Source organism: Triturus cristatus, chromosome 10, assembly GCF_964204655.1.
Source record: "Triturus cristatus chromosome 10, aTriCri1.1, whole genome shotgun sequence".
In the NCBI taxonomy this organism is placed as follows: domain Eukaryota; kingdom Metazoa; phylum Chordata; class Amphibia; order Caudata; family Salamandridae; genus Triturus; species Triturus cristatus.
In genome coordinates, this window is record NC_140593.1 from 115,238,708 (window position 1) to 115,262,628 (window position 23,921).

At 45.8% G+C, this 23,921-nt stretch overlaps 1 pseudogene; it reads left to right on the forward strand.

Annotated features, from left to right (window-relative positions):
- Nucleotides 1-12,120: 12,120 nt before the first annotated feature.
- The window catches only part of LOC146788982 (nuclear receptor subfamily 2 group C member 1-like), a 175,746-nt pseudogene continuing 163,945 nt past the window's right edge, over nt 12,121-23,921 (forward strand).

The window sequence follows — 23,921 nt, forward strand, 5'->3', positions numbered from 1 at the left end:
CCTAATGTTGCCTGACCTTTTAAAGGCAAAAAGGGGCATAGCAATCTTCTCCTTACAGTTGTTTAGAATCCGCCAATGTTTTTTAATGCTTTTCCTAATGTCGTTGGAAAGTGTACAAAAAGTGCTAACCAGTGTCAGGCGCTCAAGAGGTGGCTTGGGTACTGGTGGTTCCAACAAGGCTTCGCGATTGTTATTCGAAGCTCTTTTCAGGGACCGTTTGACCAGCTTACGTGGGTAGTGTCTCTCCACAAGTTGCTCAGTAAGAAGGTTGGAGTGTTTGGTAAAACCCTCAGTAGTGGAGCAGTTCCTCCGTACCCTAAGAAACTGTCCATAAGGCAAATTATCCCTTAAGGCCTTAGGGTGCTGACTGTCGTATCGCAAAAGCGAATTGCATGCCATGGGTTTGCGATATAATTCGCTTTCCAAACCCTCTGATGTTGCAAAAATGGATAAGTCCAGAAAGGCCAAGCGACTCTTGTTAACCTCAATCGCGAACTTAAGATAATTATTGCGTGTGTTTAACCACTGATGAAAGTGGTCAATGGACTGAAGGTCTCCTCTCCAAACCACCAACACATCATCAATGTACCGCTTCCATAAGCAGATTGATGAAAAGAAGGGGTTAGTGGGAGCCAGGACATGTTCTTGTTCAAACGCATGGACATACAAATTCGCCAAGCTGGGCGCGAAAACGCTGCCCATGCTGGTCCCTGACGTTTGCAGATAGATGGTATTCTCGAACATGAAAAAGATTTCTTTCATCGCCATTCTGGCCAAGGCCATGATGAAGGGTACAGGTGTGATGGACTGAAGATCGGTCGCCTCAAGAATAGAACATATAGTGTCAAGCGTTTCATCTTGGGGAATAGATGTATAAAGAGATTCGACATCGAAGGAGACCAAAAGGTCTCTCTCCGGGTCGAACTCTACCGAGGGAAGCAATCGCAGGACATCCTTGGTGTCCTGCAGATATGTTGGCATCTTCTGGACAATCGGTCTTAAAAAATAGTCCACGAACGTGGACAAAGGTTCCAGAAGGGAACCCTGTCCTGAGATGATTGGACGTCCAGGCGGAGGTCTCTGGGCCTTGTGCACTTTAGGCAGGACGTAAAAGTAGGGAATAACCGGAAACTTAGTTTGTAGGAATTGTGCTTCATGATTCGTAATCCATCCTTCACAGAGTGCCTCTTCAGTAATTTCACGGATGGATTGAAGTAGTCTAGCTGTTGGATCTTCACTAAGAATCTTGTAAGACCTCTGATCACTCAATTGTCGAAGGCATTCTGCTCTATAATCAGTAGTGTCCAAAATGACAATCGAGCCCCCCTTATCCGCAGGTTTGATAGTGATATCATCTGCTTTCGACAGAGAAGTGAGAGCCTGGCGTTCACAGCGTGGTAAATTACTAAACCTCTCATTTCGTGTGTTACACAACGCAGTGATGTCACATGTAACCGCTTTTTCGAAGGTGAGAACCTGGGGAGGAACAAGATGTATTGGGGGATTAAATGTCGACTTGGCTCTAAGGCCTGTGTTTTGTTCAATTTCATCGGGATCTGGTAGTGTTTTATCCCTGAAGAAATGATGAAGCCTGAGTTTCCTAAAAAACTGTGCCAATTCACATTGGATCTGAAAGGAATCTCCTCCGGAGGTGGTAACAAATCCAAGACCCCTGTCTAGAACAGACTGCTCATCTCTGGACAGAGTGCGCTTGCTCAAATTAACTACGAGGTTGGATTCGGGCTGCTCGTTGAAGGAGCCGAATTCTTCCTTGTGTTGCTCCGAGTCCCGCCACCTATGACATCATACCAACCAGATTATGACAACCAGTCTTTTTTAGGGTATGGCCCCTCAAGACCGCGAGGAAGACGAAGAAACGCACATGCCCAAGTCCACTGGGATCTAGCCTCAGGCCAACCCTCAGGTCCCCATGCCGGGACTCGGAGCAACACGAGGAAGAATTCGGCTCCTTCAACGAGCAGCCCGAATCCAACCTCGTAGTTAATTTGAGCAAGCGCACTCTGTCCAGAGATGAGCAGTCTGTTCTAGACAGGGGTCTTGGATTTGTTACCACCTCCGGAGGAGATTCCTTTCAGATCCAATGTGAATTGGCACAGTTTTTTAGGAAACTCAGGCTTCATCATTTCTTCAGGGATAAAACACTACCAGATCCCGATGAAATTGAACAAAACACAGGCCTTAGAGCCAAGTCGACATTTAATCCCCCAATACATCTTGTTCCTCCCCAGGTTCTCACCTTCGAAAAAGCGGTTACATGTGACATCACTGCGTTGTGTAACACACGAAATGAGAGGTTTAGCTCTCACCTCTCTGTCGAAAGCAGATGATATCACTATCAAACCTGCGGATAAGGGGGGCTCGATTGTCATTTTGGACACTACTGATTATAGAGCAGAATGCCTTCGACAATTGAGTGATCAGAGGTCTTACAAGATTCTTAGTGAAGATCCAACAGCTAGACTACTTCAATCCATCCGTGAAATTACTGAAGAGGCACTCTGTGAAGGATGGATTACGGATCATGAAGCACAATTCCTACAAACTAAGTGTCCGGTTATTCCCTACTTTTACGTCCTGCCTAAAGTGCACAAGGCCCAGAGACCTCCGCCTGGACGTCCAATCATCTCAGGACAGGGTTCCCTTCTGGAACCTTTGTCCACGTTCGTGGACTATTTTTTAAGACCGATTGTCCAGAAGATGCCAACATATCTGCAGGACACCAAGGATGTCCTGCGATTGCTTCCCTCGGTAGAGTTCGACCCGGAGAGAGACCTTTTGGTCTCCTTCGATGTCGAATCTCTTTATACATCTATTCCCCAAGATGAAACGCTTGACACTATATGTTCTATTCTTGAGGCGACCGATCTTCAGTCCATCACACCTGTACCCTTCATCATGGCCTTGGCCAGAATGGCGATGAAAGAAAATTTTTTCATGTTCGAGAATACCATCTATCTGCAAACGTCAGGGACCAGCATGGGCAGCGTTTTCGCGTCCAGCTTGGCGAATATGTATGTCCATGTATTTGAACAAGAACATGTCCTGGCTCCCACTAACCCCTTCTTTTCATCAATCCGCTTATGGAAGCGGTACATTGATGATGTGTTGGTGGTTTGGAGAGGAGACCTTCAGTCCATTGACCACTTTTATCAGTGGTTAAACACACGCAATAATTATCTTAAGTTCACGATTGAGGTTAACAAGAGTCGCTTGGTCTTTCTGGACTTATCCATTTTTGCAACATCAGAGGGTTTGGAAAGCGAATTATATTGCAAACCCATGGCACGCAATTCGCTTTTGCGATACGACAGTCAGCACCCTAAGGCCTTAAGGGATAATTTGCCTTATGGCCAGTTTCTTAGGGTACGGAGGAACTGCTCCACTACTGAGGGTTTTACCAAACACTCCAACCTTCTTACTGAGCAACTTGTGGAGAGACACTACCCACGTAAGCTGGTCAAACGGTCCCTGAAAAGAGCTTCGAATAACAATCGCGAAGCCTTGTTGGAACCACCAGTACCCAAGCCACCTCTTGAGCGCCTGACACTGGTTAGCACTTTTTGTACACTTTCCAACGACATTAAGAAAAGCATTAAAAAACATTGGCGGATTCTAAACAGCTGCAAGGAGAAGATTGCTATGCCCCTTTTTGCCTTTAAAAGGTCAGGCAACATTAGGGACTGCTTGGTCCACACATGACCAGCGGGTGAGCCCACTAGATCTTTGGGCACCTTATGGGATCTACCGGCAGTAACCGGACACCACCCTTGTGGGGGGTGCTCGGTTTGTCCACAAACCACTCACAGTTCCTCAGTGGATATAGGGACTAACGGACCCTGGATGCAGACGCACTTTACCAACTGCAACAGTAGCAATATCATCTATCTACTCACATGCCCTTGTCAAACGAGGTATGTGGGTATGACCACTCGTAAGGTGAGGCTACGTATGTTAGAGCACAAGAGTACGTTCAGATGCCGCAAATTGAACACAAGACTTACTAGGCACTTCGCAGAAGCCAATCACACCGCAGATGAATTCCATTGGACAATACTGGAGAAACCAAAGATTCCACAACACACTAGTGATGTCTCCAGATACCTGTTCATTAAAGATCAAAAATGGATTCATAGGCTTCGGTGTGATACTCTGGGACTGAATGACGATATCCCCTGGACCAGTATTTAATTGTGGGTATTGTTTTACTGGACTTTGTTGAGGTTAAGATTCCCCAAGTTTTTTGCTGTATCCAAGGCCTACTATGGCAGTATATTGAGGATGAGGATATTGAAGTTAGTCTCTTACTTGTTACTAGCAGCACGGTAAGGGCACTATACAGGACTAATAGCTGAGAACCACATAGAATAACACAATAAGAAAAAAAGAAAAAAAGATATAATTAGCAAAAAAAAATTAAAAAAAATGTTTAAGAAATATTCAACTTTTTTCCTATTATATTTTAGAAGCAGGATAGGACATAACAGTGTAATGCCACTCCAGTGACAGACTGAGCAGAGACACTGTGTGACTTATGACAAAAGTTTATTATTGGCATCCATCATACGGTCCTTGGGGTATAATGGCTCACAGCTGTTATATGTTTAGCCCCCATACGTTACCAACGGACTGCAGGTGGATTGGTAGAATGCAACTTTATTGTACATACTGATACTAGCTCATCCAGTACCAACTACATCTCCCAGGAGGCCCCTAGCATGTAGGAGTTCCTCCTTGAATTTGCACGCGTGCAGATGGGCAACACAGAGCTGTGGTGCTCCCTTTGACAATTCGCAACCATCTTTCTCTAAGTAATAGTAAAGGCTTTGGTGGCGCAGTAACCTTGTGCCAATAGCGCAATATAAGGCTAATGGTATTACACATGCATTCTGCCTGCGCGCTCTGTATAATGGGTGTTTTGTTTGGCGACTACATTTCCCATGAGGTACATAATTTTTTGTAGTCCTGTGTGAGCGCTGTGAGTCTTCGCTCTCAGTTTTCGACTAATCTTCCCTAAAACAAGGGTTTGGAGAAGTGTCGAAGACAGGGGTGATGTATTAACGTTGTATCCAAGACGTACTGTATGGTCCAAGCTATTATACATACATTTTGAACACGTGCCTGCAATCACTACATTTCCCATGAGGCATGTGATCTATTTGTAGTCCAGTCACGTGTCACGGCGTTCGTTGAGCCGCTGGGTCACGTAGCATGAGACGTGCCCTTTGAACCGATGTGATTTATACGCATTTCCCGGCCCTGTACGCTGCCTCCCATCCTGCTCGGAAAGTCTGGGGCAACGACGGATAGGTAGGAGCTGCCGAAGGGTTTTTCTGTCTTTTCTTTACATCTAGCATGTGTTGCGGGGGTGCTTCCAGGTGGCATTTGTACTGTTAACATCATTGGTTTTTATGAGAACGAGCAGCTAGTGATTCTCGTGATCCTCTTGATTGAGGGCAGTATGTGACAACTAACTAGTTCACGTTCTGAATGCCAGTCTGTGACTTTGATAATGGCTAAAACATGCACTTTATAGGTATTCTTTTATTTTCTACTTTCTAAGTAGGATTGGACTTTGGTATGGGTTTTTTATTGAGGGGGTGAACTTATTTACAAAGAATAAAAGTATCTTGCGTCTATTTTAACGCAAGTTAGTAACTGGGATTGACTTTGGCTCTCCCTTGTTGAAGAACAATTTTTGTTTTTTCACCCACGATCCAGAGCGGGGCCTCCTTTACCTGAGCAAGGTTCCAGGGTAGGTGAGGTGCAATCCCTGATCACGCTGGGTAAGCATTGTGTAGATTTGTTCACATCAATGTCCTAGGCATATTTATTTATTGAATTTGCCTGTTTGTAGACAGTACTGTTTAAGTTTTGAGTTTGATTTTGTGTGTCAATTGCCTTGTCTCCACAGGTGATGTTTGCATCCTGTGATCTTGAGGATTAGGACAATTCGAGGTTGTATTTATTACCATCTCGCTAATTTTATTCACCTTTTCTTATAAGTGGGGGCACACTGCACTATAGGAAATTAATCAGTTGAATGCAGTAGCATATTGTTGTAGCATAAAGGTCCTGAAGAAAGCCGTGGGCCACTATCCTTTTAAGGCTGAAACATGTCAACCCTTATCTAGCAGCGACTATGTAGTACTGCTGGTATTCTTGTCACATCTTTTTAATCAAGGTGTGTGGAATGAACTGAATTGTATCACATTCTCCACACAACCTCTTTTTAGCATTCACAGTCTATCTTTCTGCACTGCACCTTCATTTTTGTCTGGTGGTCACAGTTTCTTACGTGTCCTTTCGACGCTTTTCCGTCAACCCAAAAGGAGCAATAGAGCTTCTAACTAGTGAGGTAGTCTCTACGATCGAGAGACATACCTTAGTTCTAGTTGGATACCATATGATACAAACGATCAAGAGAGGTGTCCTTGCTCTCATTATCTGTCTCATTGGACGAGCGAGGTTGATGGTAATCCAGGCTCTGCTCTGATCTTGCTTGGGTCTGACTGATTCTACACACCCTACTCCTTTCTTATTCTGTGTACTGTCTACCCTTAGACCCCCGATTCTCTTTTGTGGTATAGCCTAATACAAAATGCACAGTAGGTAGGACATGCCTCTGAAACAGCTCCTCTGGCTAGGCATCTCTCGTAGGTAATTTTCCACCAAAACTTGTACTCCGTCCAGCAACGTTTGATATGTCCTTGGGTCTTAGGCTTCTTCCAATGATCGACATTCCAGAATACTTTGTTGCGGGCTTCCTCCCTACCTAACTGCTAAAACAAAAGGCGTCAGTCTAACTAAGACCGTGTCCTTGCACCTGCAACAGACGCATGAGAACAGAATAACCTTGCACGCACATGAATTTCGCTGACTGCCTCTAAATGAGAGCTTTACCAGGTAAAGTACACTTCAGGCCTACATAATTCAGCTAACATAAGAAATACGAATAAGCCTTTCCTAGCAAAACGTGAACATTCATTTAGGCCTCTTTACATCAAGAATTACACGCATTAATAAATGTTGCCTCAATAAGTACTACACTTCATCACGTTTAAGGCACAATTAATCATTTCTACATGTGCAGACTTTAATATGGTGCACGTTCAAATCTAATGCATTACATCACACATGAACCACTCCAGTAAGCATTTGTAATCCATATTGAAAGTTATATAATCACATTTAAATGACACTTTTACTTTCTTGAATGGCACGAACTAATTTCCTATCATTATACTCACACATTTCGTTATTGCTTCTACAATTCTAATGATCAGTTTTAGAACAACACGAGATTATATGCGGGTGCGGACTATTCATGATTATGATGCACCCTACATTTTTCAGAATATCATGACGCTCTCTCAGTTGTATTTCTGTTTTGGTACTGCATAAATGATTCATGCCCTAAGTTAAGCCTATCTGCCCTGTGACGTAACTACCGGAGGTTTGAGCCCAGGTTAATTTAGTGACTCAGAGGGTCCACCCTCACAAGCGTGAGTGCTGCCGATGACATTACAGACCGGCAACGTTCTCTACATCTGGTGTTTCGCAATTTTCTATCATTTGTGAAACGCAGCACTGAGTTTTTTTTTTACAAAGTGCTAAAGAATGGTACATTTGCCCATGAATTCGTTTCCATTGTGTGTAAGGCACACCTCAGGGGTGGATGTCTGTCATTTCTTAAGTAGTTAATGGGAATTCGGTAAAAATAAGAAGGCGTGTGAGATGTTTGAGTGACTTCAGACAGCTCGTGTGCTTCCATGCCTGCTGATATGAAAATGAGTGGGTGGTATTTATTGAATTTTCAAACAATGCAAATACGTTTTAAAAAAGAGATTATATGAAGGCTGCAACCTTCCGATAAATGTAGTTTGAGAACTACCTTAATTTTATTTTTACAAAACTCTTTTCATTAGGTTTTTTAAAGCAATGAAACCAAGCATACGGTACAGCTGAATCTACCTTCTGGGGATAGGGCTGCAACTTCGATTTCGTGTTCCTTTGTTTCCGGCCTCCTCCTTTAGTATATGGGGAGCTCTCCATTCCCCCCAACCCCTGCTTCAAACACCACCCGTTCCAGCTTCCATACACGTTTCACCCCTCTCTGCACGGTGCAATCGAGAGCTACATTCATTTTCGTGCAAAAATGTATGAAAGGTATTCATCCACTTTTTTTTAGTAACGGTAAAAAAGTATTATCAGCAATATACTAGAATGAATAAAGAAGTTAAAGGTAAGTAAGGTAGAAGCTAGAAAAGTAGACAACTGGTATTTTAAGTGTGTGTGCGTGTGCATGTGTGTGTGTGTTTTTATTATTTTGAATTAGAATAAAGACAAATAAGAGTGTGATGGGGATGCCCAGATGTGTGACTTAGAGCAGAAGCCGCCCCTCCCTGATGAAGCCCAAATAGTTCAGACCCAGTTTGGGTGTGGTGCGTTCCTGCTCCGAATAGCGCTCTGCCTGGTTCGGTTGGAATGTGCATTGGGGCCGGGCTAACACTGATTTGTATAAGTCTGTTTCCCACCAGAGGTGATAGGGTGGTTAAGAAAACATTTGTACTGACGTGTGGTCTAAGTAAGCACCTGTAGCTGAGATTAATTCAAGCATTCCACCCATCACCTTTATAAGACACCTTAGGGGGGCAGGCATGCTAGCCGGCTCAAATTAAGCACTGCTGGAGGTGCAAGGCTGCTTGTGCCAGAAGAATCAATCACTGATGAGGCCCAAATAGTCTGAACCCAGCGTGGGATGCTTTGTAAGTGGCCATTTGCAAACATTCAACCATGGTGCTGATGCTGATGTAGGACACACTCCAATCCTCTTGCTGCTCTATGGTGATGTGTGATGCTGTCCAGGCATCTTGCTGTACCTGCATGGTTGCTTCATCTCTCGGACTTTGGCCCAGATTGTGTCAGCTGGTGCTGGGATTGGCGAGCTGGAGGCCGTGATGGTTCCGTTTGGGTCCTTCTGTAGACCTGTGGCACTGGCTGGCTCTATTATATTTTTTCCACCTCGTTCTTGCATAAAATGTTTGCTCAATCCTTCGGCACCTTGTTGAGGATTTCCGTAGCTTCTGCTGAGGTGGGCTTAGCATGGTCACTGTCGCTCAGTGCAAGCCCTTTTGGTACCAGTTTCCTGGCAGGTTCTGGGATAAAGAGGATGCGAGGGGTTACATTGTTTAGGGGCGTGGCTTCATCTAGTGAGCCTCTTGCATAGTTGAGGGATGCTTTGCAGCTCCTGCAACGATCATGCGCATTCCTGGCTTGCTTCATCAATAGGTGTTTGTAAAGGCCGCCCCCAGTAGCTTTCCTGTCCCAGCCTGGCATTTAAATCTGTGCGATTTCCGAATGTTGATTGAACAACTTTAAGGTCCGGGCCTTTACAGTCGTTCATCAGTGCACTGTTGACGCTGCTGGATTGTCTCCTCCCCTCGTTTTAAGGTGCTGTTGCAGGCTTGAATCTGGGTATTTTATACATATTCAATTATTATCTCCGGTACATTCCTTTGCTTTCTACCACCCTTCTATTTCCACTGGTTTCTGTATTCTCTACCACCGCCTACAGCTCTGTAAAACCATTTGGAGAAAGTGGTCTAGAAACCCTACAAAATAAACAAATAAGTAGGTGAGCAGTGAGGTCATTAACCATGGGCCTCGATTTTGCAGATCATTTTTGCAAGCTTGCGAACAGCCAATGCAAAAGGGTCCAGAGCCTTTGTGAAAACTTGAAGTTGGGCGATTGTTAGACATCCCTTAGTAAGGTGTATAAGGGCTCAGGGCCCTACAACAACAAAACAATGTTCTACTCTGCTTTCGCCCTAAGATATTGACGTGGATAATCAGATTGAATTTGCTGATCTCAGTATTCAAGCAAATTTTCTTGATAATTAATGTTTTTCACAAGCGTCTCTGAAAGAGCTGCATTACTAAGTATAAGTCATACTATGGGGCCAATTACAATGTTGTGCGGAAACCGTCTGCCCGACACCGTCTCGGAATCGGGACCGACCGACTTGCGTTTGGCGGTTGCGCTCGCCCGATTACGATGCGACTGAACACTATTTGGTTGGAGTCCCATTGTTTCCTATGGAAGCCTGTGTTGTGCCCGACAACACTGGCCCCTATGGGTAAATAGGGGTCTGTGTGTAAAACCCTGCACCTTGTCATCGACACCACACGGTGCCTGCTACAAAGTGCAGTGTTTTATGGGGGGTCCCTTAGGTACTCCCTCGGCCCCCAACTAGAGGCCTCAGGATGAAGGGGGCACTGCTGGGGGCCCCCAAAGTCACTTTCTGACAGCCTTTCTGTGTCAGACAGGCCGACTCAGAAAGGCTGTTGGAAATCGGCATCGTAATTGCGAGGTCGGAAACACTGTCCTTTTAGGTTTACGATGCGGTTTTGACCGACACAAATTCTCTGAGAGCCTGTCAGAACCGATTCGGAATAACCGCGCGGTTTACATTCCAGCTGCGAACATTGTAATCGGTCGGGTGGATTGTAAACCGACCGAGCCGGTTGGAAAGGTTCCGTCATGGTCGAGGGAATTACGACTGTCGGGAGGAGGCTTTCCGCCCGACATCATAACTGGCCCCTAAATTGTCAAAAGGAGATAAAATTACAGGTCAATAAAAGGTTTCACCAATTGAAAATGCTAGTTATGGAAGTGATTGTATGTTGCTAGCCAATGCCCTATGTCCAGTAGTCCCATTGCTTTTGATCATCATCACCATCACTGCCCTGGCAGAGGTGGCACTTCCTCATATAATGACAACAAGGGTCTCATACTTGGCCTCTTGGGGATGTTAATTCTGAGAGGCGCAGACTCACACTATGCTAGTCACTAGTCTTAAAAAGCTGTTCTCTACATTTAGGAGTAATCTCTGGGTTTTGTAGCACTTCAGAAGACTTGAAAACTCGTTGGTTAACTTTTCCTTTTAATCTACTATGGCCTTACACAGTAGATACTGCAAATTCGCTGTACGTCTTGCAGTTATATTTCCCTCTATCTTCATACATAAGCTGATACAGTCACTTTTTGACACATTTTCCATTTGACCCATAAAATCTTTGTTATGTGACTCAAAACTATTTTTGCGATGGTTTTTTTATATACCTGCAACCTGTGGAGTATATATTTAGATTTCCAAATGAATATAGATGGCGTTTACTACTGATGCTCAGTCCATTTTCAAAGTATTCTCAATTGGGGAGGATTAAGGGGCTGGATTACTTAATAAGGGGCACAGGACGCTGGCGGTTGAGTTTAGAGGATTTACAGCTCTCATCTAACGCGGCAGGATTCGGTGCACCGACTTCTAAGCTTACTGTTTTGCCGCACAACTACAATGGTTATCATATTGGTTGTCAGGCCGAAATCTAGGCGAAATTGCATACACTCTGCAAATGTTGACACAGGGTAGGCTGCACCGGCTGCTGTGCCCCAATGTTATGCCTCCCCCCACGTCCCACATACTGCTCAGGACAGCAATAGATTACTGGAAACGGGCGCTACGGTACACAGCAGACGTTCCAGCATATGCACCCAACGTACAATTGCTAGGCATCCCCACTAACACTGGAAACTTAACTGCTTGACAATTGGAACCCTTGACACAAGCCAGGGGTGCACACAGTTGGCGACCTATTTGGGGGTGGAACATTGTTGACGCATAAAGATATTGTTAACGAATGGGGCGCACCAGAAACATTGTTTCTAACTCACTCTAGCCTTACAGCTTATGTTAAGAAAAACTGGGCTCCTCAAGGAACGGAACCCCCAACAAATGAACTTGTTCATCTCATGTATCTCATGGGAACAGGTAGTCATCTAACACGCTGGTTTTGTCACGGGTTACGTACACACCAACCGACCCCGCTAGCTGCAGTGTGCAGTAAACGGGCCCAAGACCACAATAGACCTTTACTAGACAAGGAATGGGCTGTTACACTGGAATATCCTAAAAGTGTGTTCCAAAATACTTGTTTTAAGTATATTCAATATATGATAAACCAGGGCATATTTAACACAACATAACATAAACTTCATATACCCTGACGCCAATGTGCTATGTCCCAGATGCTCAGACCAAGATGCCGAGCCTGATGCACATGTTGGGGACCTGCAACAAACTACAAGGGCACTGGGAGAGGATAACAAAACTGCTGACAGAGATACTGGGCAACGTGGGTCTCTGCACAATGGAAGTTTGCATCCTGGGGCTATATAGAAGACGGAAAGGCCGTGAGGTTCATGCTAAATATATGGATTTGGCTCTCTTGCTGGCCAAACGGGATATAACTAGGAGGTGGAAATCTACAATAGCTCCTACTTTCCTAGCCTGGAAGGATGAAATAGTTAAATGGGGACTTGCGGAGAGCGTAGCCATTCGTACTGAAGAAAGTAAGGGCCTCCGGAAATTCCCATAGCCATGTGATGGGACACTATATTGGACTCTTTTAAAGCAAATGATGCTTCCACTCCTGGAAATTCATAGATCTGACTATCTAGTACTGAATACTTTTGGAACGCATAAATAATGGAGTTTTCCTGTATTATTCTGTAAGATGTATTCAATAGGAATTGGTGCATAGTAGAATCTATGTAAGTAGAAAATGTACCAATGTACCCTATTCCTAACATGTCTTGAATTTTCTTTTCCTATTTCTTTTTCTCTTTCTTGCTACTCATGGAACCGTGTGCGGGGAGGGTGGGGGGATTGTTTGAAAGTTTATTTGTAGTATTAAAATCATTTTTCTACATTGTAATCCTGGCACTAACCCAGCGGGATGGCCACTAGCGGTTATTATGGGAGCAAGCAGGCGATCGTTCTCCTAGATGACACGGACCGAATAGTCTCATGTGTTAAAGTTATAATGTGCACTGTCACATTGTTTCGCTTGTATGATTACTTGTCTTCTGCTGTATAATTGTACTATTGGCTGTTATATGGAGCATGAATAACATTTGTTATAAAAAAAAGGGGCTGGAATACAGATGTTTCTAGTGATTTACTGAGGATCTAAAAATTTGGTAAAGAAAGGTTTGGGAGGGAGGAAGGGGAGAGAAACAAGATGAGGACCCAACTCTCCTGGATCCATGTCTGATACTTTATTAATTTAACCAATAGACTACCCCTTTGCAAAAGCAAGACCTCTGACCTCCTGGTCGGAGTCACTGCTCCCCCCCATGCATCGCCACTGTTAAGGCTCTGCCCTTCCTTGAGCCTGAGCAGCTTCCAGGAAGGTGTTCGAGGCCCTCCTCCACCCGTAGGCTCCTGCCTGCGACTCAACCCTGGTGGTCTAGTGGAAGGGCACCCTGCTCTTCTATTATTCCGCTCTATAGTGTGTCATTTGTGACCCTTTCTCTCTTCACCTCTTTTTCAGTGCCTTTTCCCTATTGCCTCTTTCTCAGTGCCTTTTCTCTATTGCCTCTTTTTCAGTGCCTTTTCTCTATTGCTTCCTTTCCATTTCCTTTTTCTCTTTTTGCCTCTTCCCTTTGACTGTTTTCCCTCCTTGCTCTCTCTTCCTGCGCTCCCTGCTGCTGCTGCCCCCGCAGCCCCTCCCCTCCAGCATGCCGCTTCCACCTCCTAGCTGATCGCTCTTCCTACTTAATGGGTGTCGCTGCACGCCAAAGGCAAGCCCAGAACCCTCCATGCACTCAACCATGGACGCAACAACGACTGCCAGCTCTCGATGCCTAGCAAAACCCAAGGCCCAATCTCCTGCTGACAATGCCGCCGCACCTTCACCCACCTCTGGACCCCAGCAAAAATCCCAAGGCCACCGGACACTAGCACACACAAACCACTAAGCTGCATCCTCCCCAACATAGGCTCCCTGTACAGACACGCCATAGAAATCTGGGTCCTCCTCAACACTCACACGCCCAACGTTTCCTTCCTCACAGAGACCTGGAACAATGCCAGTTCTGCACCCGACATCCCAACTGCCATATCCGATGGATAAAAGATCCTGAGAAAAGACCACCCCAACCGCCTAGGAGGAGGCCTCGCCATCATCCGCAGCAGCTCCCTTCAATTGACAACCAGCGACTCGGATGACACCTCCCCCCCATGGAACACATCCACTTCCAGACACAGCCCAACTCTAGAACGATGCTCAGAAGAACACTCGCCTACAGACCACCTGGCCCCCAAACCCATTTCAACCAACATCATCGCCGACCTCATCGCACCCCACGCCCTCTCCACAACAAACTACATACTACTCCGAGACTTGAACTTCCACCTGGACAACCACAGCAACCACATCACCACCGCCCTCCTAGGGAACCTCACCAACATAGGGCTGAAGCAACTTGTCTTTCCCATACAGCAGGACACACACTCAACCTCATCTTCGCTGGAGGAAACAACATCTTCAGCCACACCAGGGAACTACTCTGGACAGACCACCACTGCATCCATTTCTCCTTTACGAAACCCACCGCACACAAGCACGTGTGCCGCCTCCCACGCAGAATCTTGAGCAAAGTCTCTGAAGAACACCTCACCTCTGCCGTCACCAGCACTCCACCCGCAACTACGACAGACGCCCACAACTCCAAGGAACTCTTCACCATCATACAGGAATTTGCCAAACAAAACAGCAAAAAAACTGCCGTCTCTCCCTCCCAAGACCTCTGCAACAGACTCAGCTCCTTCTTTCACCTCAAGATCAAGACACTATACGACAACTTCGATGACTAAGACCTCTGCACGGCCCTATCCTCAAACCCCTGCGATGCCACCCAACAGACCCTTCTCATCTGGACTCCACTCATGACAGAAGACACTCTAAAGAACCTGAAGAGCACCCACTCCGGAGCACCTTCTGACCCATGCCCGCCGCAGATCTTCCATCAGGGCCACCACTGCTATTGCACCCGAGCTATGTCGAACCATCAACTGCTCCCTCAAGACAGCCAAGTTCGCCGACAACTCGAAGCGTGCCGAAGTCAACCTCCTCCTAAAGAAGCCCTCCGCAGATCTGATGGACCGCAAGAACTTCAGGTCCATCTCACTGCTTCCATTTGCAGCCAAAGTCATTTAAAAGGACATCAACACCCAGCTAGCACACTTCGTCAAAACTAACAACATCTTAGACACCTCTCAATTCGGATTTCACAGCAACCACAGCATCAAGACCGCCCTCCTCACCGCCACTGAGGACATTTGCGCCCTCCTTGACCAAGGCCAAACGGCAGCCCTCATCATCCTGGACCTATCAGCAGCCTTCGACATCATCTCAAAAGGCCCTAGACTGGTTAAGATCATTCCTCTTAGGCAAAACACAGAGAATAAGACTCCAGCCCTTTTTCTCAGAACCGACAGAGATCAGATGCAGAGTACCCCAAGGATCCTCCCTCAGCCCCATCCTCTTCAACGTCTACATGGCCCTCCTCGCAATCATCATCAGAAACCACAGGCTCAACGTCGTATACTAAGCCAATGACACCCAGCCCATCCTCTCCCTCACCAAGGAACCCGACATCACCAGGCACAATTTCTAAGAAGGGCTGAAAGCCGTCGCAACCTGGATGAAGAACAGCTACCTGAAACTAAACTCAGAGAGAACAGAAGTCCTCATCCTCGGCTCCACCCCCAATGCATGGGACGACACCTGGTGGCCCCCTGCTCTCAGAAGCCCACCCACCACAACGGACACTGCACGTAACCTAGACATCATACTGGACTCATTACTCACCATGAAGCAGCAGATTAATGCCATCTCCTCTGCATGCTTCAACACCCTCTGCATACTATGCAAGACATTCAAGTGGACCCCCCCTGACTCCAGATAAACCATCACTCATGCACTCGTCACCAGCAGACTGGGCTACAGCAATGCCCTCTAAGCCGGAATGAACAAAAAACTCCTCTGCAAACTCCAGATCGTCCAGAACGCCGCAACCAGACTAATCCTCGATATCCCCTGGCACAACGACAAAACTGTGACCTCCACTTGCTCCCAGTCTAAAGAAGAAAAACTTTCAAGCTGCTCATGCACACCTACGAGGCACTCCACAACACTGGACCCCAATACCTCAACAACTGCATCTCCTTCCATGCCACCAAGAGAAACCTCCGTTCAGCCGACCTCTCCCTAGCCACCGTCCCCCTCTTCTACAGGACCAGATCAGGTGGAAGGGCCTTCTCCTACCTCTCAACCAAGACCTGGAACGATCTCCCCCTTCACTTCCAGTGAAGCCTAACACTGCATCAATTTAGGAAGAACCTCAAGACCTGGCTCTTTGAATGACCCCAACAGAGCTGCTCTCATCCACCCCCAGCGTCTTGAGACCACAACGGGTGAGTAGTGTGCTTTACAAAACCCTGATTGATTGATTTGCAGATGCAAGTGGAAAGCCTGTGCATCGAATACAAGAAAAAAAAACTATTCACACTTTGGGCCTAATTACGATGTTGGGCGGAGGTGACTGTTACAGAATCGGGGTTGGCCGCAGCATTACAATGTGACTGCACATGGTGCGGTCGCGTACACCCATTTGTCTATAGGCACTTGTGCTACTGCTGTAACCCGACTGTAGAACAAGCTCCCATAGATAAATTGGGGAATCTGTTCATCCCGGCACCGCGTGGCAGGCATCTCAGGGATTAACAGGGAGGCACCATAGGTGCCCCCTCGGCCCCCAACTTGGCCGCACGATGGAGGAGGCCCCTAGAGTCACTTTCCAACAGGTTTTCCATGCCAGAAAGCCCGACATGGAAACCCTGTTGGAAACCAATATTGTTATCCCTATGGTGGAAACGCCGTCCATAAAGATTACGGGCAGCCTCCAACTGGTTTCACTTTCGGCTGCATCGTAATGCGGCGGTCGAAACTGAAACCTGCGCTGAGACTCAGAAAGCCTTTTGGAGTCTCATCATAATTAGGCCCTTTGTTGTGTCTGTTCAAAAAGGAGACTTCTCAGGCTTCCATTCTTATTTGTTTTGTACATCTGTATGCTTGGATTTGGAAAATATTGCAGCTTACTAGCGCGAAGCCCTAGAATGCTGAGCCGCTTGCTTCAGCGTTACAAAGCCGCGGAAGGAATTGCCGCACAGTCAAGACTGCAAGGTTTCTTTGTGTGAAATCTATTGCGTTAACAGAAGTAAACAATTCCATCCCTTGGAGCCAGTAAGTTAAAAGTGCCAGCATCCCTATTTCAATATCCGCCTTTGTGTGCGGATCATTATAATCCATGGATGCGCACGCGATGATCTCTGGATGACTGTGAGCTGAAGAGCAGATGCCTCCTTGAGTCCTTCAGGTCCTACTCCAGTGATTCTTGCTTAAGTAGTGCTGCTTTGTTCTAATAATAAAGGCATCTAAGTAATGAGAGGAAGATAGAAGGTAAAAGCACACCGGGTACTAATGCACTTATTACCCTTAACTGGTGCAGTCCTCCTGAGATGGCACGCTGGTTCCCATTCAGCCAATTTATTGCGCGCGCCAACCGGAGCAGGCTTTTATTTCTGACTCATTACTGAAGCACTTTGACATGAATAAAGCATGACTTCTCATCCAGGTATAATATATTCAGAGCCCACTCGCGCCTCATTCCAGCTGATGTTGCCTTGTCGGACTATTTATCGCTCCAGGATGTGGGGAGGGTTCCAGGCGGATCAAGCATATTTCTCCAAGTCAGTTTGTATCACCAATGGTTGAGGCACCTCCCTCTCTGATGCTGGGGGGCAGTGGACAAGATTTAATCAAGGTGAGAGGAAAGGCAAATACTGCTATGAACCTTGGCAAACTGTAGCTAAGCAATATTTTCAAAGCAACTTCTCTAGTCCACATGCAAGTGCATTCCACAAATTCTGAGAGGAATTAGGAATGACTACACGAGGTATGGGGCAATGACTTCCATCATTCCCACGGTACACAATACTGATCCACTCCCTAAATTCCCCCACACACAATCGCACATAACTTCCTTGCTCTCCATCTACATTTGAAATTTACCACAAAGTTACTAACAGTGCTCAGTGGTTTGCACCAATGCTGCACACATTTCATAAACAGAAAAAGCTGAAAATGATTTGACATGTGCGTCTGAGTCATAAGTCTTGCAACTGCTAAGTGAGGAACCAGCAAACAAGGGCTTTATTCTTCCTATAAACAGAATAATTATTTTCAAATTCTCATGATGATGACCAAGATAATGTAATGTCGGGCTTTTTAAAGGCACTTGTTAATGAGGGAGCCAGGCATCAGTTTCTGTAATTTCCACTACAAACGGGAGGGGAAAATGCGAGATCCCTTTATCCATTGGTTGTTGTATCAGTCACATGATGTTACTAGCAGGCAACCAGCCATTGGTTGATTGAAAATGTGATTCATTGACTATTGCTTATCAGCACAAGGAGCTCCTTCCTGCACAAACATAACACAAAAAATAAATAAAAATATGTTTTCCCTTCCTATGTGTGCAGCACCCCTAGAAAGAGGAAAAACAAGGAGAAATATAAACATATTTCCTTGTTGCACCTGGCTACGCCACCCGTGAGGTGGCGTAGCATTCTGACACATTTCCAGGTTTATGAATTTCCGTAACTCTGGAAATGCTGCAGAATATTTAGGTGTTGCGTTGGAACACCCACAGCAACACCCATATCACGCCTCTTTCACACAAAGTTTTGTGTGAGAAGGGGCCATATTTACAAGGACAGGAAAAGCCACACAGGGTGGCTTAACATGTCCTTGTAAGAATGGGGCAGGAGGTTGCGCCAGAGGTGCATCACAAAAAGTGACACACTGGTGGCGCAAGAGGCTTGTAAATAAGCCCCTGTGTGATTTGCTCAGAATCACAGAGGTGCCGATTCCGATCCTGGAGAAATTTTCCCCGTACGAATCGTATCCGAATTTTTTTCCGTACGAATCGTACAAGTACCGTACAAACTGGCAAGTACGATTTGTATGGGAAAAAATACATACGAATCGCATTGGGAAAATTCCCCGACCAGTCCTCGGGTCGGAAAATGTGTCCGACACATCCTCGGACGATTTACCCTACGAATCGGAAAAATGAAGTCCGACCGCGCAAGTACGATCCATCCCGTCCTTCCAATTTTACAACCATATGGAAAATACACCGTACGGACCGAACTGCAATAGCAACCATGGAGACATGTGCCCGCATACGCGCCTAACCCCCCCCCACCCCGCGGATGTACGTGCTGAACCCCCACCCGTGTATGTACGAGTCGAACCCCCACCCGTGTATGTACACCCGTGTATGTACGAGTCGAACCCCCACCCGTGTATGTACGAGTCGAACCCCACCCGTGTATGTACGAGTCGAACTTGTATGTACACCCGTGTATGTACGAGTCGAACCCCCACCCATGTATGTACGAGTCGAACCCCCACCCGTGTATGTACACCCGTGTATGTACGAGTCGAACCCCCACCCGTGTATGTACGAGTTGGACCCCCGAACCCCCACCCGTGTATGTACACCCGTGTATGTACGAGTCGAACCCCCACCCGTGTATGTACACCCGTGTGAGTCGAACCCCCACCCGTGTATGTACACCCGTGTATGTACGAGTCGAACCCCCACCCGTGTATGTACACCCGTGTATGTACGAGTCGAACCCCCACCCATGTATGTACGAGTCGAACCCCCACCCGTGTATGTACGAGTCGAACCCCCACCGTGTATGTACACCCGTGTATGTACGAGTCGAACCCCCACCCATGTATGTACACCCGTGTATGTACGAGTCGAACCCCCACCCGTGTATGTACGAGTCGAACCCCCACCAGTGTATGTACACCCGTGTATGTACGAGTCGTACCCCCACCCGTGTATGTATGGTGCGTACCCCCAGCGCGTAGATACACAGGTGTACATACAGGGGTGGGGGTTCGACTCGTACATACACGGGTGTACATACACGGGTGGGGATTCGACTCGTACATACACGGGTGTACATACACTGGTGGGGGTTCGACTCGTACATACATAGGTGGGGGTTCGACTTGTACATACACGGGTGTACATACACGGGTGGGGGTTCGACTCGTACATACACGGGGTCTGGGGGGGGGTTCGGCGCGTACCGGGCCCCCAATTCCGCTCGCATCGCGCCGTACTTCGCTTTTCCGGCACTTTTTGGGTGCCGTAAAAATATTGCCGTCCGGACTGGTGTCGGTTCGAATCATACTTCCTTGTTCGTGAAACGGAGCCTGACTGCGTCCCGACGTCACGTCGGCGCTTTCCCGGATCACATTTGTATGTATATTTTCGTCGGTCGGTGTTTTTTACGATTCGTACGGAAATGGTGTTTCCGTGCGAATCGTACTTCCATGTTTGTAATGTTTTTTTACCGGGTACGAGTCGGACGGAGAAAACCCTCCGACCGACGGTTCGTACCCGGTTTTTCCAGGATCGGAATCGGCACCAGAATGTTTAGCCGACCCCAAGACTTGAAGCAAGTTCCCAAATCAGCAGCTCAGGCCGTTATGTCACATCTCTCCCATGAATGATTCTAAATTACTGCCCAAAGGACAGCATGTAACGGTCAGGAGAGCTGTACTTTGAGCCTCTCTGGTGTCAGCTATGTTTCAGAGGAAAGGTGTAGGTCTCTCAACTCTGTGAATTGGAAAGTGAGAAGGTCAGTACACACTCACCAATCAGTGAAGGAGCGATTTCATGTTTAAAGAATCCATATTTATGGTTTTATCAATAAATGCAGTTTATATTGTTATATCTGCATAGCACATTGAGAAATACAAATTGACATTTAAACTGGCGTGCAGCACTGTATTGTGCTAATTTTTATCACACTCACACAGAGGACTCTGTGAAGTAGGCAATCCCTTGATACAGCATATATAACCATCCACCATGTTATGACACAGTGGTATTGAAGAAAAGGGAGAGGTCGAAGGACTTAGAGTGTTTTGTTCATTGTTGTTCAGGACATCATGGCCCTCATTTACTATAGTATGATAGCCATTAAAAGCCCGTTTCAGCGACAAAGCAGCGGTACTTTAATGCCGGTATAGCCCAGCAGCGAGGGTTATTAGACTATTAGAACATTCCACCACTAGAGGGCAGAATGTTCTAACAAGTAAAACAAAGGCCTCACGGAATGCAAGGGGACTGAAAATCCCCTAGGGCTCAGAGCAACAGCTGTGAAGTGCAACAATTGAATGTTGGAGCTCCGGAGTTCTACCGACCATTAGAAGTCCAGAGCATTCCATTATTTTCAAAGGTGCTCGCAGCTTTCCAATGTTCTAATAAAGTTTAGTCTGGGTGCTTGTGTGACGTGATGCAAAAGAATCAAGGTCCTTACTATTCTAAAGAATGTTTGATTAATTCAGCATTCAGTCCAACATTTTTTGCAGAAGCACTTTTCATCCTAAGTGGGATGGATATGCACAGAAGTGGGTCCCTTGCCAGATACGCCACTGGAATAAAAACAGCCTGGCTGATGAGGGGTGTTACTCTGAAATCGGTCCAAGGATGCTTGTTTCTGGTCCAGGGAGGACCCGGCTTGGCAGTTCGGGCCAGACTGTTTCCATGAGAGCAGGGCCATGACTGATTTACATATGTCTGGGTCCAAACGGAGGTGGTGTAGTGAGCAAAAGAACAATGGAATTAATCCAGATCTCTTGACTTGGGGCGAATGTTTGATTCATTCAGCATTCTGTCCATCATTTGTTGCTGCAATACCTTACTTGGCTGCATATTAGAATACAGCTGGAATATTGTGACTCTTCTGACTGAGTCCTTCCCTTGATTTCCCAATTTCGACCATTAAGATCTTATGATTAGGTATGAATAAAGGCCAGGTATAGGGACATTCCTGTTTTTGTGCTGGAGTTTTCCATTTAAAAGAGCTAAATCAAATATGAGTTGAAAGTAGACACACCTTCTTTACAGCCACCTTGGACAGGTGCAAGCATGTTCTCCTTCTAGATCCAGAGCTGCGGATAGAATAACAAGCATTGGGTGTAGATTCTCTGGTCTATGTTGATCTAACTGACTAGGCGGTAAGAGCTGCGATTAGAATATTCACCCTTGTAGAGTGGCACGGTTGCTCTTGTGCCAGCATTACAGTAAATACTTGTCCTGCAACGAAAGTTTACTTCATGTCTGAGCTCCACAAATGTATTAACTGACAAAAATATTTTGGCAGATCATATTGGGGCCTAGGGCATTGTTTTTTGTCAGTGTGCTTCCAATTGTTCAATTCTGGAGTAGTAACCATTCTTTTGCAGACATTTTCTACCTGTGTGGCTTTTTTAATCCAGAAGATTTGTTTGGAGTAAACGATCCAACTTCCAGGTACTAAGTCACATTGATGTTGTGAATGTGCAGTGCCCTTTGCAACTTGGATTGAAACTTGCAACTTGGATTTGTTTGGAGTAAATGGTCCAGCTTCAGCATTGCCACATTGAGGTTGTGAATTTGCGGTGCCTCTTGCAACTAGGATCTAGATCTTATGTTTTTTTTCTTTGCAACATTATCGTCTCTGCCCACTTCAAGTTGCAGAGTTCTTTTTTCATTTTGATGAGATTTTTAAAATGTGGTCTACAATCAGCTATCTCTTTGCCTGAGGACTGATATTTGACTTGTCCTTGAGTTCTTGTTTCAAGGTGTTGAACTTAGAATCAAACCACCCTATATTGTGACTTGTTATCACCATTTGTGTTTGCGAGTACTAATCCTATGTCCTTTGTTGATCCATGGTTTAAATGCACTACAAGGCTCCTCGTATTCTTTCGTCAGCTGACTTGGATTCAATTAGGCAAACAATCCCTTCACCCCTGCCTTCTGCACTGCTTCTTGTATACTGTCTTGTAGGACATCTCTGGTATTCTGTGTCCACCTTACTCTCCTACTCTTCTTAATCCAATGGAGTTTACCCAAAGCTCTCTTCTATGTTTTTGTTTTCAGTAAACATGACAGCCCTTGAGTTCTATATTAACGTGAAGGCATTAGAGTCTCTTTCATAACGCCCTTTGGTCCTAATGCTATGCAGGTCTTGGCTGTCTCAAAGTCAGGATATAATCCATTACTAACTCTATTTATGAACATAATAAGATGACAGCTTGCTACTATCGACTGAGCATAGATCGAAGTCAAAGGCTAGTCTTATTGTGTCCATCGGTTTGAGTAGTTCCTGAATTATTGGGTCCATGGCAGCAAAGACGTGTTTACGAACTGCCATCGTCGAGCTTCCTCTTGGTTTTAGTATATCTTGTCTTGATCTTAAAAGACACACAATTGATGGACGGAATGCAGAACAAATCAAAACATTCACCCCCAGTCAAGTGATCTGGGTTAAATCCATCATTCTTTTGCTCACCACGCCACCCCAGTTTAGACCTGGCCATATGCAAATCAGTCTTGACCCTGTGCCTCATGGGAACAGTCCAGCCCGAACTGCCAAGCCAGGTCCCGATCTTAGCATCAATGTGGCTGAAGATGATAAGGTCTGTCAAAATAAACTTTTCAACCTTCAGCAGTAACTCTTCTTGTCTTTCCATAAACTTTTTAAATACCTCAGCACTCAACAGAGGGAAGTCAAATTGAATAATATACAATTCGTAATCAATCTTTCCCTCTAAAGTCACACATAAACGGAGGATTGCAGCAAATTCCACAAATTTTGTTTTCTCAAATATCACAACCTGGATGCTTAACAGGAGGCCGTCCCTCGAGGATTAGCTACTCCTGGAATTAAAAGGGATTCCTAGGAGTTGGTCCATGTTTCTTGTACACTTCATATGTTACGCCCGTTGCTAGTTTCCAAATGGTCTGAATCACCCTTTTTAGCTTTCACCTCTGTTATAGTCAGTGAGAACATTGTAATTTAGTAATGTTCTTTTATGTAGTAGCCTAATCATGATGGTGTGTTTCCATCCAGCCT